The sequence below is a fragment of the Protopterus annectens genome, chromosome 15.part0, assembly GCF_019279795.1.
Source record: "Protopterus annectens isolate FY-2018-M chromosome 15.part0, PAN1.0, whole genome shotgun sequence".
Taxonomy (NCBI): Eukaryota; Metazoa; Chordata; order Ceratodontiformes; family Protopteridae; genus Protopterus; species Protopterus annectens.
Genome location: NC_056749.1, coordinates 149,613,250 through 149,628,249, shown reverse-complemented (window position 1 = coordinate 149,628,249; position 15,000 = coordinate 149,613,250).

The following is a 15,000-nucleotide window of genomic DNA, read 5'->3' as shown; positions in this document are numbered from 1 at the left end:
TTACTATTTATCTATCACCATACACATCTATATTTGTATATTTATATGTACTAAGCATGACTGATTCTATAGTGTTTGGCCCCTACTATTCTATACCTGTACCAAGTGAATATTTGAAAAAAACAGCATTTGTTATTGCATCTGATGGTGTAGTGGTAAATTGCTCTGACTATGGTATACAGGATCCTGGGTTCAAGACTTGGCAGGGCTGGTTGTTTTGTTGCTGGGAAGAACAGTGGCTGATAGAGACAGTGTGATTAAGGCAGTTTTAAGCAGTTGTAGGCTGCTTTGCGCAGATTTGCGCAATGGTAAGTGATGCCAACACATGGTTAAATGGGAAACTGCTTAATCTGTGTAGGCATCACTTTGCATCATGCAAACTTGCTTACTGCTGCTTACTGCAGCTTAGTCCCACTTACCCCTGCACTAATTTCTGTATAAGAAACAAAAAAGAGGTGATAGGAAAGTGGTAAAAAAGGGGGCATGCAGAGGGAAAAACAATGTGACAGATAGCTCGGGATGTGCAGGACAGGTTTAGGGAGGTTCCATAGCTGTCTAGTTTTTATACAGCAATAGCTGTGCATTTGTACAGAATTTGGAGGTGAATTTGGACACTGAAACCCCTGGGAGAGGGGTGAGGACAACAGTAATGTGTTGTTAAGCCAATTAGACCAGATTACATGTGTCCAGTGGACATGTGTGCAAAATGAACAGCTTTGTATGGGGTGAGTTTTTTTGTGGGAACAGATTGCCCTTTTTTTACAAGATGAGAGTGGGATGTTGGGGAAGGATAGTAGGGATATTTGGGGAGGTAGGTTGGGTAGAAAGACAAGACAGATAAGGCAGCAAAAAGTGGTGGTATATGACACATGTGAGGGGTAATCACCTTGGACGGGGAGGGTGGTAGGTAATCGGACACCCACTATCCCTCAAATGGATACAGTGGGACTGAGGTCTCCACCCATGGGTAGTCATCACTGAACCTTTATGGCCCCAAAGGTGGCTGCGTTGGGCTCTGAGCAGGAGGGGCAGGATGACCCTCAAGATGTGCCACACGGCCCTCAAGCTGGCATCGCAGATCTCCAAACTCCTATTGAAGCTCACTATGCACCAATCCCCAGACCTGACCATGAATGACAGTGTCCTGTCCGTGCCCGCTCCTGGGGGGGATGGGGCCCATCCCCTAAGGCAGGTCCACCCAAAAGTGGTGCAGGACCATCAGACAAGGAAGTCCTGGGTTGGGTCTCAGACATGCTGGGGCCTGTTGCCACAGCCAGTTGAGGTGAGACAGGCAGATCCACTGGGATCAGCCTTCCCAGATGTGTTATGGTGTTGCAGTTTTATAACATATGTCTGCTAGTCATGAAAAACACATTCCAGGATTAGTTATAATAGCATGCATTATTCCCATTAACCAAAAATGACAGACTTGGAACAGTTGCATGGAACCACAGTGGGCATTATAACAGCATGAGGGTTACATTGATAGCAACAGGCCACCCATGATAGTATTTGAACAGAGAACATTAATAATCAAACATTTAAATATTTGTAGAACAATAGGACACATGTCCCAACAGTAGGTTTGGTGAAAAACATACCCATTGGTTTATGTGTTTAGAATATTGGTGCAGATAGGGTGGGGGAGAGAGAGAGATGTCAATTAACAACTATATAGGCTTCATTTGCTTACACCTTTAATGAACATTGCTCTAATCATTACTCTCCACGTATTACCTCACTTTACATCGACCTATGGCTTTGGGTTGGGCAGTGGTATGTTTGTACACAGTGTATAATTACAACCTTCCTACAGCTAATTTATGCCTTTTGTTACCTGGCAGACCTGTGTAGGAAGTTTCTTTAACACTACCTGACTGTTTCTACCCATATTCACATAGTCGGGGTTACATATGTGCAGTTATACTGTGTGTGTGTGTGTGTGTGTGTGTGTGTGTGTGTGTGTGTGTGTGTGTGTGTGTGTGTGTGTGTGTGTGTGTGTGTGCGTGCGCGTGTGTGTTTGCTACTGCCATAATCTGCACTTGGGGGACATTTCCTGGAGGGGACTACTTGGTGTATGCACTTAGCTTGCTGTCATTTGCAATCTTGGTGGTGGACAGTGTGTGTTGTACACAGTGTATACAGTGTACAGCCTTCTTACAGCTAAGATATATCTTTTCTTACTTGGCAGACCTGTGTACAGAATTTCTGTTAACACTACTTGATTTTTTCTACACATATTCACATATTCCTAGGTGAAATTATGCATACAGCTTACTACCACTCTAGGGATTTGAACCGTGCTTGTTTGTGCAAAAAAATACAACAAAGATTGTGTTTCATCAGAATGAGCTATTGAGAAACTGCTGTCAATTGCTTGATTGTTTTCTGCCTAATACTCTCTTGGTTGTACAGTCTGACCTTGTAATTCTGACATACATGCATGGCAGATAGTTCTTATACTGCGTATTCATACTTTGACATAGCACAATCTGGAAAACACTGGTTAACACAAAATTACTATTCATGTATCAGATCTTGGTGCATGGAACATTTCATATAATCTCCTGTTTTTAAACTCCACAGTCTTTGTCAGATGAGCCTTGATTATTTAATACTTTCAGAGTTATAGTTGCTGTGCAGAAACTGTACACATTTTGATTCATATCACCACATAAACACAACCAGTCTAGGGTTCTGACTTTTATTGACAGGTACTGACACTTTTATTGATATATACCCTGTACGGCACTATTACTCTGCTAATGTCTCATTTATTCAGTACAAACCATACCCATTTTTAAATACTGACAGGTGACATTCTACTCCTTTCTATTTATTTGACCTGAATACTACATGCTAGATTTGTACTCACCAGCCTCGCAACACAGCCTGCTGGCATGGGCATCCGTGTTCATGGCCCTCTGATCTACAGCTGTACAGGAGATAGAGGAACATTTATGCATACCTATCCATCACATACACAGGCTGGACTTTGGATAACACTTATTGATACTGATACTTACACATGTCTGGGATATTCCCCGCCCATGCATCCTGGTCCAAGAGCTCCCTCTTCTTATGCTTCAAGTCAGCAAAGTGGTGACGGACCTGATCACCAGTCTGAGGGATGCCAGTGGCACTGTTGAGATCATGTGAGAGATGGTCCCAGGCCTCTGCTTTGTATTGGGAGCCCTGGTACTGGTCCTGCAGCAGTCTTCCTTCATGGTCTTGACCTAGGAGTCCACCCATGACCCTGGACTCCTGAATGCCCCAGCGCTGTGCCTGAAAGTGCTCACCCTCACCAATGCCAGCCATAGTGCCTGCACTGATGAGATACAACTGGTTATGGGCTCTATTCCTGCCTGCAAGGTTTAAATAGGACTGATTTCCCACCCTTTGCCGTGATTGGATGGCTTTGAATATGCTGAGCTAAGCTAAGCTACGGGCAAACCCACTGAGCTAAGGTAAGCATTACTTAAAGGGGTAGATGCTAAGCACTGCTTATCAATGCACAAATCCACTTTGCTATGCTAATTGTTGCTTAGCACTTATGTTTAAGCAATACTTACACAGGCTAAGCAGGGCTGAGCACAACCTAGCATTGTTCAGATTTCATTTTATGGAATATCAGGATTGTGGGGTTCATTCCTCATTAATGACATGTTATGATATGTATGCTGACCTTCCATAACATCCCCCTAGGTGCTTTCATGACATTACATTTTGTGTGACTATACTGTATGGGACATTTGTGTTTATATGGGAGTTTCACAACTTTATTACACTGACACCTCATATTTGGACCTACTATGCAACCCTGGTTGAGAAATATATGTTATTTACTACCTAATTATATAAAAAAATAGTACTGTTTTCACATATAAAAGTGAAATGGCTTTATGGGGGAACAAATCTTGAATGAATGCATGCAAAGAAGATGCTCTAACTACTACACATTGCAAATTTCTACTGTATATTTCTATTTAGCTCCTTGTGATGTGTAAGCTAGGCTGAGCATAGCTGCATGATGTGCACACCTTCTCTGCTATGCCTGAACTTTATTGCAGAAGGAAAAAAAATAATAAATATGTGTTTTATTTTTATTTACTTTAGGGGTATGCACATTGCTTTCTGCATCTTAGGGCAGGACATCTGGGCAACTACGTCATACATGGGGGAATTGGTTTAAATGTTCCTCTCAGGAACATGCTTACTTATTTGGTATGCCAGCATGTACACTGGCATACCATTCTGGACATATTATCTGTGCTGGACCGTTGTGGGGGGCTGTGCTTTTGTGTTTCATTACTTGTTTTGTCTACAGACACTGTTATGTTGACACAGTGTCCGCAGACACTGTAGATGCTTTAGAATTGCTGTACAGCAATTCAGGAGTGCAGGGAGTGTGTGTACTGTGTGAGCACTGCTCGGACATGCCCCCTACACTCATACACAGATCGTGTCCATGTGGAGAATACAACAGTGTGCCTTCATGAATATGCAAGGCACGCTGCTGTTCTACATGGGCACGATCCACTCTTCATGATGGTCATTGTTAGAATAGATGTTATATAAATATAGTTTTGTTTGAGTAAATCTTACCTACATACAACACTCTGCAAAGGCTTGGAAATTCAGCCATTTTAAAGCAGGCCTATATCTCCATTTTATATTCTGCATTTTGCAGACAGCTTTAGAAAATGGAATTTCAGTGGATAAGTATAACTGAGCTATGTTCAGTCAATAACCTTCAGATCAAAATACTGTTAACAACAGACATGCAGAACTTTTAGATTCTCAAAAGAACATTTTTGTCAGCTTGACCTTACAGATATAGAAACGGACATCTAAGAGATATTTTACAGATTAGGCCATCAAGCGAAAAGTTATATTATTAAAATTTATAGTCACAGCATCCATGAATCAAAGCTGAGAAATAGATTTATGCTACAGAAAAAGTATGAAACAAACTTTGAAAACAGAAGTATTCATCACCATCATCATCATCATTATTGTAGCTCAGTTTAGTTACGTAAATTTAATTTCTGGTTGAGTTTTGATTCAGTTCATCAGATTATCAGTGACTACTGTCAGTTCAGACAGTTCACCAACTTTATATATGTTGCTATTTTGCTATTGTAATAATGTCATCCTTGCCAATATTCTTATTTTGCTGTTTGTGTTATTTGTTGTAGTAATAGATGCTGCTAATCAATGACAGAAAGTTCCTGACTGACTTTTATGCCAAAAGTGCATTAGAGTTTGCAGCAGTTTTATTCTGAAGTTTTATATTCATCTAGATAAATGTATCACTTATGATTACAGTACTATAAATGCATTGATTGGACCTGGAAGAAGTAAGATTGGAGATAAAACAAGGGTATGATTGTCCTTTATATTAGCATATACAGATGTTCAGCTATGAATTAGTGGTGAATATATGGTTCATGACAGAGGGGATTATAACTACAGAAAAAGATCAGGGAGATGGTTGGGACACAGCTGAATAAACAGACAATGAAGGGTTTTGTGGAGGTGGTAATTACTACACATGAAATATATTTTGGAAATAATTAGATCAGTGTGTTACTTATAAGCTTGGGAATTATCAGATTGTCATAGAACAATGGAGGGAAATGTTACCAAAATTAGGAAAATTTGGTTTGTTCTCAAGGTGAATTTCTCGGCATTCCTGTCTCAAACACATAAGTGCTTTATGAGTGGCAACCAAATCATAATCCTCTGTGTTTGCTGTAAAAGGCTATATATTATATATGCTAAGAGTGATAGCATTGGAAGTAATTAAGAATAGGAAAGTTACCCTCTATTGTCAAATGCGGTATTTCTTCCTTAGGTAGTCAGGAAGTAACAGTGGATAAAGGAAATATAATAATAACAACAATAATAATAATAATAATAATAATAATAATAATAATAATAATACAGTTTTAAGTTAGATATTTATTTGGATAATTATAGAATGAAAAATATTTTAATTGATAATTGGAAAATATTAAGGGGTCATTAGTTGTAGATTTCTTTGGTACTAATACAGAGTTTATATATAAAAATATATTTAAAGAGTTTTTATATAGGGATAATGCCTTATTAATTTATGTTAAGACTGATAAGCCATTAGGCACATATAATGTGGTAGTTGTAAGATGTGACATTATATCAATGAAAGACCTTTTGTTAATTTTGGGCATACGGAGAAAAGCATTTTACATTTAATACAGATGGTTTACTTTATGCTGCCATTTGTGTTAAATGTCCAGAATTTTACATTGAATGATAACAAGGAAAGTAAATAAATGGATGAAAGATCATTTTTATAATATTAAAAAAATGAGCAAGAGTGCCTTTTCCTAAATATTTTACAAGTAAGTTCTGAATGTAATAGATTTTATTTCAATATGTCGGAACATGTAGTGTTGAAATAAGATCCCATGGTAATGCTGGGAGGGATGTCTGTTCCCCTATTGACCAGTATGTGGCCCACGTAAAGCCCAACAACTCTGGGTCAATAAGCCACTGGCCGGCTGGTGTCTAGTTGCCCAGCCTGGATTACCTGGGATAGGTCTGTTGAACAAAATCTGTTCATAAAACTAATTGACCTGTCAAACATGAACTAAGAATTGTTATACTCAGTGTAGGTTCACTGACAGGACAGAGCTTGAAAGTGGATGACATGATGGGACGGAGAAGGCTGGACATCCTATGTATTCAGGAGACAAGGCAGAAGGGCAGTACTTCAAAGTCACTTAACTTGGGATCCAGGGTCTAATGCTCAGGAGGAAGATACACTAGAAATGGTGTGGGAATTGCAGTGAGGGAGAGGCTTCAGAAGGCAGTGAGGGATGTCATCAGAATTAGTGTCAGACACATGGCAATCAGACTCTTGCCAAATGTTAAGGCAGTATTCAAAATCTCATTCTATTCCCCACAGCAGGGTTGTGATAGTGAGGAAAAGAGTGCATTCATACAGCATTTGTAAAAACTGCAAGATAAAGCAGTACAACTTGAATTGGTTTTGATAATTGGTGACCAGAATGCACATACCAGGACATACAGAACAGGATGTGAGGAATGTCTGGGCCACATGAGTGGGACAACAGGAATAAAGAAAGAAAGGCCATTCTAGACTTCTGTCTGACAAGTTGTTTGACATTAAGCAACGCTTGGTTCAGAAAAAGAGACCACCACAAGATCACATACAAGAGTGACCGACATGCAACTCAGGTACACTAATTCCAAGTAAGGAAGGGAACTGCGGTAGAATCAGTGAAACAGTCAGCCTGCAGCATAAAACACTGGAGATCCAAAATCAGCAGTGGGTAAAGAAGGCTCTTAGGTCAACAGAGACCTGGTTGAAGACTAGGAAGTTGACTGGAGAGAACATTCAACAGTTCATGGAATTGTTTAGGGATCTAGCATGTCAAGTAGAAGATGAAATAGTTGGGGTTAAAGAATAATGCAGAGGCTCAAAACAGAATGTATGAGGATTATAGCAAAGTTACACAGCCAAATCAGTTATGGAAATAAAGTGCATATGGGAAGCTGGTGGTGAAATGCAGGAATCCAGGAAGTCATGAAAAAAAAAGGAGTGCAGGAAAAAGTGGGAGACAGAAATGACAGATCAGGCTAGGAAAAATACTGGTTGGCTAACAAAGAGGTTAAGAAAGGAGTTGCAATAGCAAAGAAAAAGGCATCAGAAGCACTACACCGACTTCTGGAAAGTGACTCATTAAATGGCTCAAGAAAAATGTATCAGGTTGCAAGGCAAAGACAGAAAGATAAAGATTATAGTTAGACACCCTTCATAAAGGATGTCAGCAACAACCCACTCAGCAGTCCACAGGAAATCAAAAGTAGATTAATTCCAGCAGCTTCTGAAGAAGAAGAACTCACAGAAGCTGTACTTCCCCAGATACAGCCTAGGATGAGAGAAGAGGGGGAGCCCACCATAAAAGAAGTAAGAACAGAACTAAGGTCAGGGAAAGCAGCAGGCTCAGATGAGGTCAGAGCAGACATAATAAAGATGGGACATATGGGGAGAAATGGCTCCTAAGGGTACTCATAGCAGTATGTAGAGAAAGGTGTATCAAGATGACTGAAGAATAAGCATACTACCACCAATATTTAAGAACAAATGGGACATTCACAACTGTGGGCAATACAGAGTTATCAGACTGTCACATTGCCTGAAATTCTGGAGAGGGTAATTGATAAGTATACAGAGTAGTGGGAAGTAGAATGCAAGATGAGCAATTCAGATTCAGAAAGGGATACAGCACTACTGATCCAATGTTTGCAGTGACATTGATACTTGAGAAGTAGATAGAATGAGGGAAAAGTCCAACTAGGCATTCTTACACTTGGATAAGCCTCAAGAGAACGTCCCAAGAAAGCTTGGGCAGTGCTATGGTAGTTTGCTGTCCCAGAAACATTGATAGAATTAGTGCAAGCTATGTACAAGGACACAATGACTCGACTATGAGCAATATTCGACTCTCAGTGGGGTTCCCATTGGAGATGGTGTGCGTCAGTGCTCAGCTCGGACAACAAAAATAAATACAGTGGAAATTTGACAGACACTTTTGCAATTACAGCTGAATGCAGATAAGCCATTGGACTAAATGAGATTATCAGTTTTAAATATGTTTTAATAAATGGTAAGTCAAAGAATTCATTTTTTTTTAATAGCAGCATATTTCATATAGATGGAAGTCATAGTGGTAGTTTATTCTACCCTTATCAGACCCATTATTGAGTATAACATCCACTTAGGCCTGTACTTGACCATAAATATGCAAAGTTTGGAATGTCCACAAAGGCTACTTAGCAGAATCCAGGATATAGACACATTGTCCTATACAGGCTGCCATAAAGACATATCTCTCTATTCAGCCTCCAACAGGTTACTCAGATGCAATCTATGCCTGCCATACAAGGCTTTCTTGGATCTATCTCTGACAAAACATTTGCACATCTATAAAATTGACAGCAACAGAATAAACAGACCCAATGACTTAAATTTTGCTTGTGACATAAATAAGACATGTTGGCGAGACAGATGAGACAGATATGTGTCTCAGAGTAGCCCCATGCTCAAGAACAGGCTCTCCATCCATGTGAGTTCATCCATAACCATATTTAAGCATAAACAGGACCAATGAATGGGAAATTGGAAACTCATCCCAGGTTTGGACCTCAAGTCTCTGACAGACAGAGGCAGACAGTAATGCTCAAACTAAGACCATACCCAATAATCTCTAAAAACTTTCTAACATCTCTCCTCCTAATAAATTCCCATGATGCATAAGGAAACAATTGGGTTGTGTTGCACAGCCAGGCTTATAAAGACCCTGGTGGCTGTTAGCCTAATATATACCTATAAACCCACAAACCTATCCTGTGAAATAATAAGTAAATTTTAATGACATTTCTTTATATAAATGTAAATATTTTAATTATTGAATGGTAACCTATTTGTAACATGTATATAATGGTGGGATGTCTTTTCTTTTGCTTGTTCTTCTGAAGAAGTCCATTATAAATTAAGGATGAAAGAGCTAAATAAATTATATCATCTCTCTACCTGTGAATGCTATTTTGAGTTTTGAGGTTATAATCAACTTTGTGAGTCAGGTCATTAATTTCTCAGGCTATCCTTGAGTGCAAAGCCAGCAAATAAGAGATGCCAAAAAAAAACATCCCTTTTCTCTATTACATTACCAATAATGTGAATTTTAAAGGTAGTTTCATCAAGTCACCATCCTAAGTATGTTATAAATCATGATAAGATAGAAGTATAACTTAAATTTAGCTGATGCATTTGTTTCACTGACTCATGAATCAGGGAATTTGTGCAGTCTTTAATAAAGAGAGCATCTGTTAATTTTAGATTTTTTTGTATCAAACTGCATTTAGATAGACAGATGGTTAGATAGAGAGATACTCCCCCGGATTCTCTAATCTTCCATGTAGGACTAACTTGGTCCTGCATGGAAGTGCCCGTATAGGAGCAGGACGGCAGCGTGCCATGCATATTAATGAAGGCGCGCTGCCCAAGCTCCAAGGCTTACACAGAGCGTGTACAAGTGCAGGGGGTGTGTCTGAGAGCAAAGCTTTCAGAATAAACACACCCCTGCAATGTAGAACAGCAAAAAGTGTTAAGAAATGAGTGAGATCACTCATAGGTGTCCGCATATCCCCACCAACAGTCCCCCATGTGTACAAAAGCAACAGTACATATAAATTAAATGAAGAAACCCTCTTATTTTTGTATTAAATATCCGAGTACAGCTAACTATAGGTGCTCGGGTGTGCCCATTGCTTAGCTATGGTTAATGCAGCTTAAACAGCAGAAAGAGGATAAAAAGCAAAATATATGCAAATAAAGCAGTACACCAATAGTGTAGTGAGCAGAGCATTCGCCTTGCAACCAGTCATTCCTGGTTTGAGTCCCACTGCAGTACATTCCATTTTTCCATTCAAATCACTCCATGATAAATATTTTTTGTGGCATAACCTAATAAATAACATACATTTGTGAACTACAGTACGGCATTTAATGCAGATGTGAGGTGTCAGTGTCATAATGTTGCAAAGTCCATAGATAACCACATGTGCACCATACAGTATCACAGATCCAAATGAAAGGTAAACTGTGTAATGAATGATAACTGCATACATTTTCCAAATCACCTACCTCCCCAAGAACCATTACACTATTACTGTCTAAAATGTAGCACTAGTAAGCGGTAATAAGAGGTACTAAGCATATTTAAACACTAGTAAGTGGGTTTAAGCCCATTTGCGCGGAGGTAAACAATGTGCACACAGGTTAAGCAAGATCAAAGCTAACTGTCTGTAAGCATATGTAACCAGAGGCTAGCATTGCTTATCCTCGCGCAAACCAGTGCAAACCCACTTACAATTGCTTAAAAGTGCCTTAGTCACTCTGTATCCAACAGCTCTTGTCCTGCCCAGCAAAAAAATAATCATCACTCCCAAGTTGAAAACCCTGGACCCTGCACACTATAGACAAAGTGATTTACTTCCAAGCCAAGGCAGCAGATACACGTACATCTGATGTTATCACAATCATATCATCCAGCACAGACATTCAACAGTATAGGAAATGTATGTTATTATGTAGATGTATGTGTGTGTGTATGTACAATTATTTATATATATATATATATATATATATATATATATATACACACACACACACACACACACACACACACACACACACACAGACACACACACACACACACACACACACATACATATATATATATATATATATATATATATATATATATATATATATATATGGATCTAGGATGTTTGCTCGAATGAGCAAATGTCTGAATCCATAATAACCAAACACACTTTAATGAAAGTGTTTTTATCGAAAAAGCGTTTTTGTTAAAGCGTGTTACAAAAACAAATAAATAAAACACTACATTTACATTTTAGCAGGGGGTCTTCACCCCTCCTACTTTAATATTCTCCCTCCGTGATCGCACTACAGTGAGGAAAAGGGAAATTTCCCTTACCCGCATTGTAGTAAAGCTAGCAACACAGACACTTAGTTAAAATGCTTCTTTGGTGAAAAGCACTTTCGCATAAGTATGCCTGGCCATTTGGGTTTCGGTCGTTTGCTCATTATATATATATATATATATATATATATATATATATATATATATATATATATATATATATACATATATATATATACACACACACACACACACACACACACACACACACACACACACACACACACACACACACACACAAACACATATACATACACATACACACACAAACACATACACTTACACATAATATATATATTATTATGGGTTACCTTCATTTGATCAAAATTTCATTTGATCTAAACTCATTTAATCGAAAGTTCATTTGATCAAAAGCCAGTATTCAAGGCAAATAGCAGGGATCTGTCCCTCTCCCCAAGGATGTGCAACCCTGCAGTTGGTATATATAGTTAGGGGGGTGTGAGGGGCACATCCCTCCACACTGGGGGGGTGTGGGGCGAGAAGCTCCCCCCCCCCTATTTTCACTCAAAATCTGTACTTTTTGTGTTATTTTCTTCTTTTGAAGGAAACTAGGTGGGGGTGAATTTACCCCCACAACCCCCTAACTATATATACTAACTCCAGTGTCGCACGGCATTGGGGAGGGAGACCAATCCCTGTTATTTGCCTTGAATACTGGCTTTTGATCAAATGAACTTTCGATCAAATGAGTTTAGATCAAATGAAACAGTGTAGATCAACTAAGTCTAATCTTGACACAAAAACAGGACCGTCCCTGGCAGGACACACCAAAAATTATTAGTCAATCCAATGTTTACACGTGTCTCGAAAGATGAACAAGGCAAGGCTCATATGTATGTGGACTAAATGGATAAAGAGCCTAAAGAAGCATGTGTTGAGACAGTATACTGGATGAATACCGAGACATGGAGAGAGGGCAATGTGTGGAGGTGTGGTATGGTTGGGCTAGCAACTGCAGAATGGATGGTTGCTGTGTTAGCTATGGTTAAAGCAGCTTAAGAGGCTGAAGAGGATAACAAGGAAGATATATGCAAATGAAACAGCACAGCAATAGTATATTGGGCAGAGCATCTGCCTAATAAGCAGGCATTCCCTGTTCGAGTCCCACTACAGCACAGTCTATTGTACATGGCAAAGCATGTTATAACCAATGTTTTTGTTGCAAAACCCACCACATGACACATATTTATGAACTAGAGTACTGCAGGAAATGCACATGTGAAGTATCAGTGTCATAATGAATAAGGCACTAGTAAGCAGGTTTATGCACAAATAAGCAGCAGTAAGCATATGTAAGCACTAGTAAGCATGTTTAAGTGAGTCTTCACAGGGGTAAGCACTGTCTACACAGATTAAGCAATATGGAAGCTAACTCAGTATAAGAAAGTGTAACCGGAAGTTAGCAGTGCTTAACTCCATGCAAACATGCGCACACCCGATTACAACTGCTTTAAAATGCCTTAATCACCCCGTATCCAACGGCCCGTGTTCTGCCCAGCAACAAAATAAACAGCCTCTGCAGAGTTTGGACTCAGGACCCTGTATACTACAGTCACAGTAGTTAACCACTAAACCATCAATGCAGTACATAAGACTGAAGTGTCAACAAACAAATCCACACCATAGGAAGATCAATCTGAACATGTGAAATGAATCAATGTACAGTGTGATGTTGTATAACCTGGAACATAACATAAATATGTGAACTGGAATACTGCTCTAAGGCCAGATGTGAGGTGTTATTGTTATAAAGTGTTGAATTCCCCAGGACCCCATACATTGTACATACACATGAATCACAGATACCAGACACAGATATAACATGTAACAAATAAATCAATGCCAAAAGGAAAATATAATGCTAATTAAATAATAAGCAACGTTAAGCATTGCACAGCTCAGCTTTCGTGGTGTAAGCAATGTGTAGGCTGGCTAACTCAACTTTCCAGTGGTATGCCCCTTTAAGCAATGTCAACATTAGGTAAGCAGGTGTGCCCATAGCTTAGCCTTTTCAAAGCTGTCCAATCATTGGAAAGTGTGGGAAATTACATGTATTTAAACCCACAGGTGCCAATAATTCCCATACCTGGTTGCAGCTCCCTACTGTAGGCAGAATGCTGGAGTTGGGGAAGGCACTCAATTTAGAGTGCAGCAGATTCATGGTATGGCTCCTGGTAAAACACCATGAGGAGAGACTACTTCAGTGCTAGTACCAGGGCTCTCAGTATAAAGTGGAGGCCTGGGACAGTCTCACCCGTGACCTCATCAGTGCCACTGGTATCCCCCAGACTGGTGAGTAGGTCAGGCATCACCATGCTGACCTGAAGTGGCAGAGGGGTGATCTCTTGGACCAGTGTATCCAAGAAGCAAGGCAGATGGCTGATGCCCCAGCACTAAGTACCCATTCTACTATGTAGATAATGATTGCCTAGCTTGTGTATACTATCGATAGGTAATGGCTAAATATCACTGTATTTCTCTGACAGCTGCAGATGAGTGGGCTGCAAATGTGCAAGCCCATGCTGCTAGGCTGTAAAGGCTGTGCTGCGAGGCAGGTTAGTAATATTCCTGCTTGTACTGTCATAACAAATAAATATAACAGTTCTGGAAAGTGCCGTACCAGTATAAAAATGCATTGTGTATGGGATGTACTGAATAAACCTGACACTATGGCAGGGAGACTGTCATATAGGTTGCATGGAAATAAAGGTGTAATATGTCGTGAATAACACTATAACCCCCGGAGTGCTTGTGTACATTCTGCTGTCATATGTCGTTGGAGTGTTGCATTCTATAAATAGTACTGTTGTATTAAGCTGTCTTACCCACACTGTTGAACGCAGTTAAAATGTGTAGGAAGTTCAGTATAACAATATTGGAAGTCCCAAGAGGTCAGTCATATAGAACAATTGAGGGAGACCTAGAAAAAACTGGAATGCTTTACACCAATTCCCTGACAGCACAGTGTACTGTGATGCCAACTGTAATATTTTTAATACACACAGCAGGGGTTTGAATCCCGGGAGTGGTAGTAAGTTGTATGCACAATCATACCCCACAATTGTACAGAGTTTGGGAGAATGTTCAGACAGAAAGCTGTATGCATATTTAGACCCAACAACTGTACAGACTTTGCTAGAATGTTCAGATAGTACGCTGTAAGCATAATCATAACCATCAACTCTACAGACTGTGGCAGAATGTTCAGGTAGTAAGCTGCATGCATAGTCATATCCCTCAACTGTTCTGATCTGTCCAGCATGTCCAGATAACTGGCCCAAATCTGTTGCCTGGTAACCCGGTCCCCTGACAAATAAGTGTGATGATCCAAGAAATGTAGGCAAACTATACAGACATATAATGGATAGTTAGATCTGAACATAAAAAGAGAATGTAT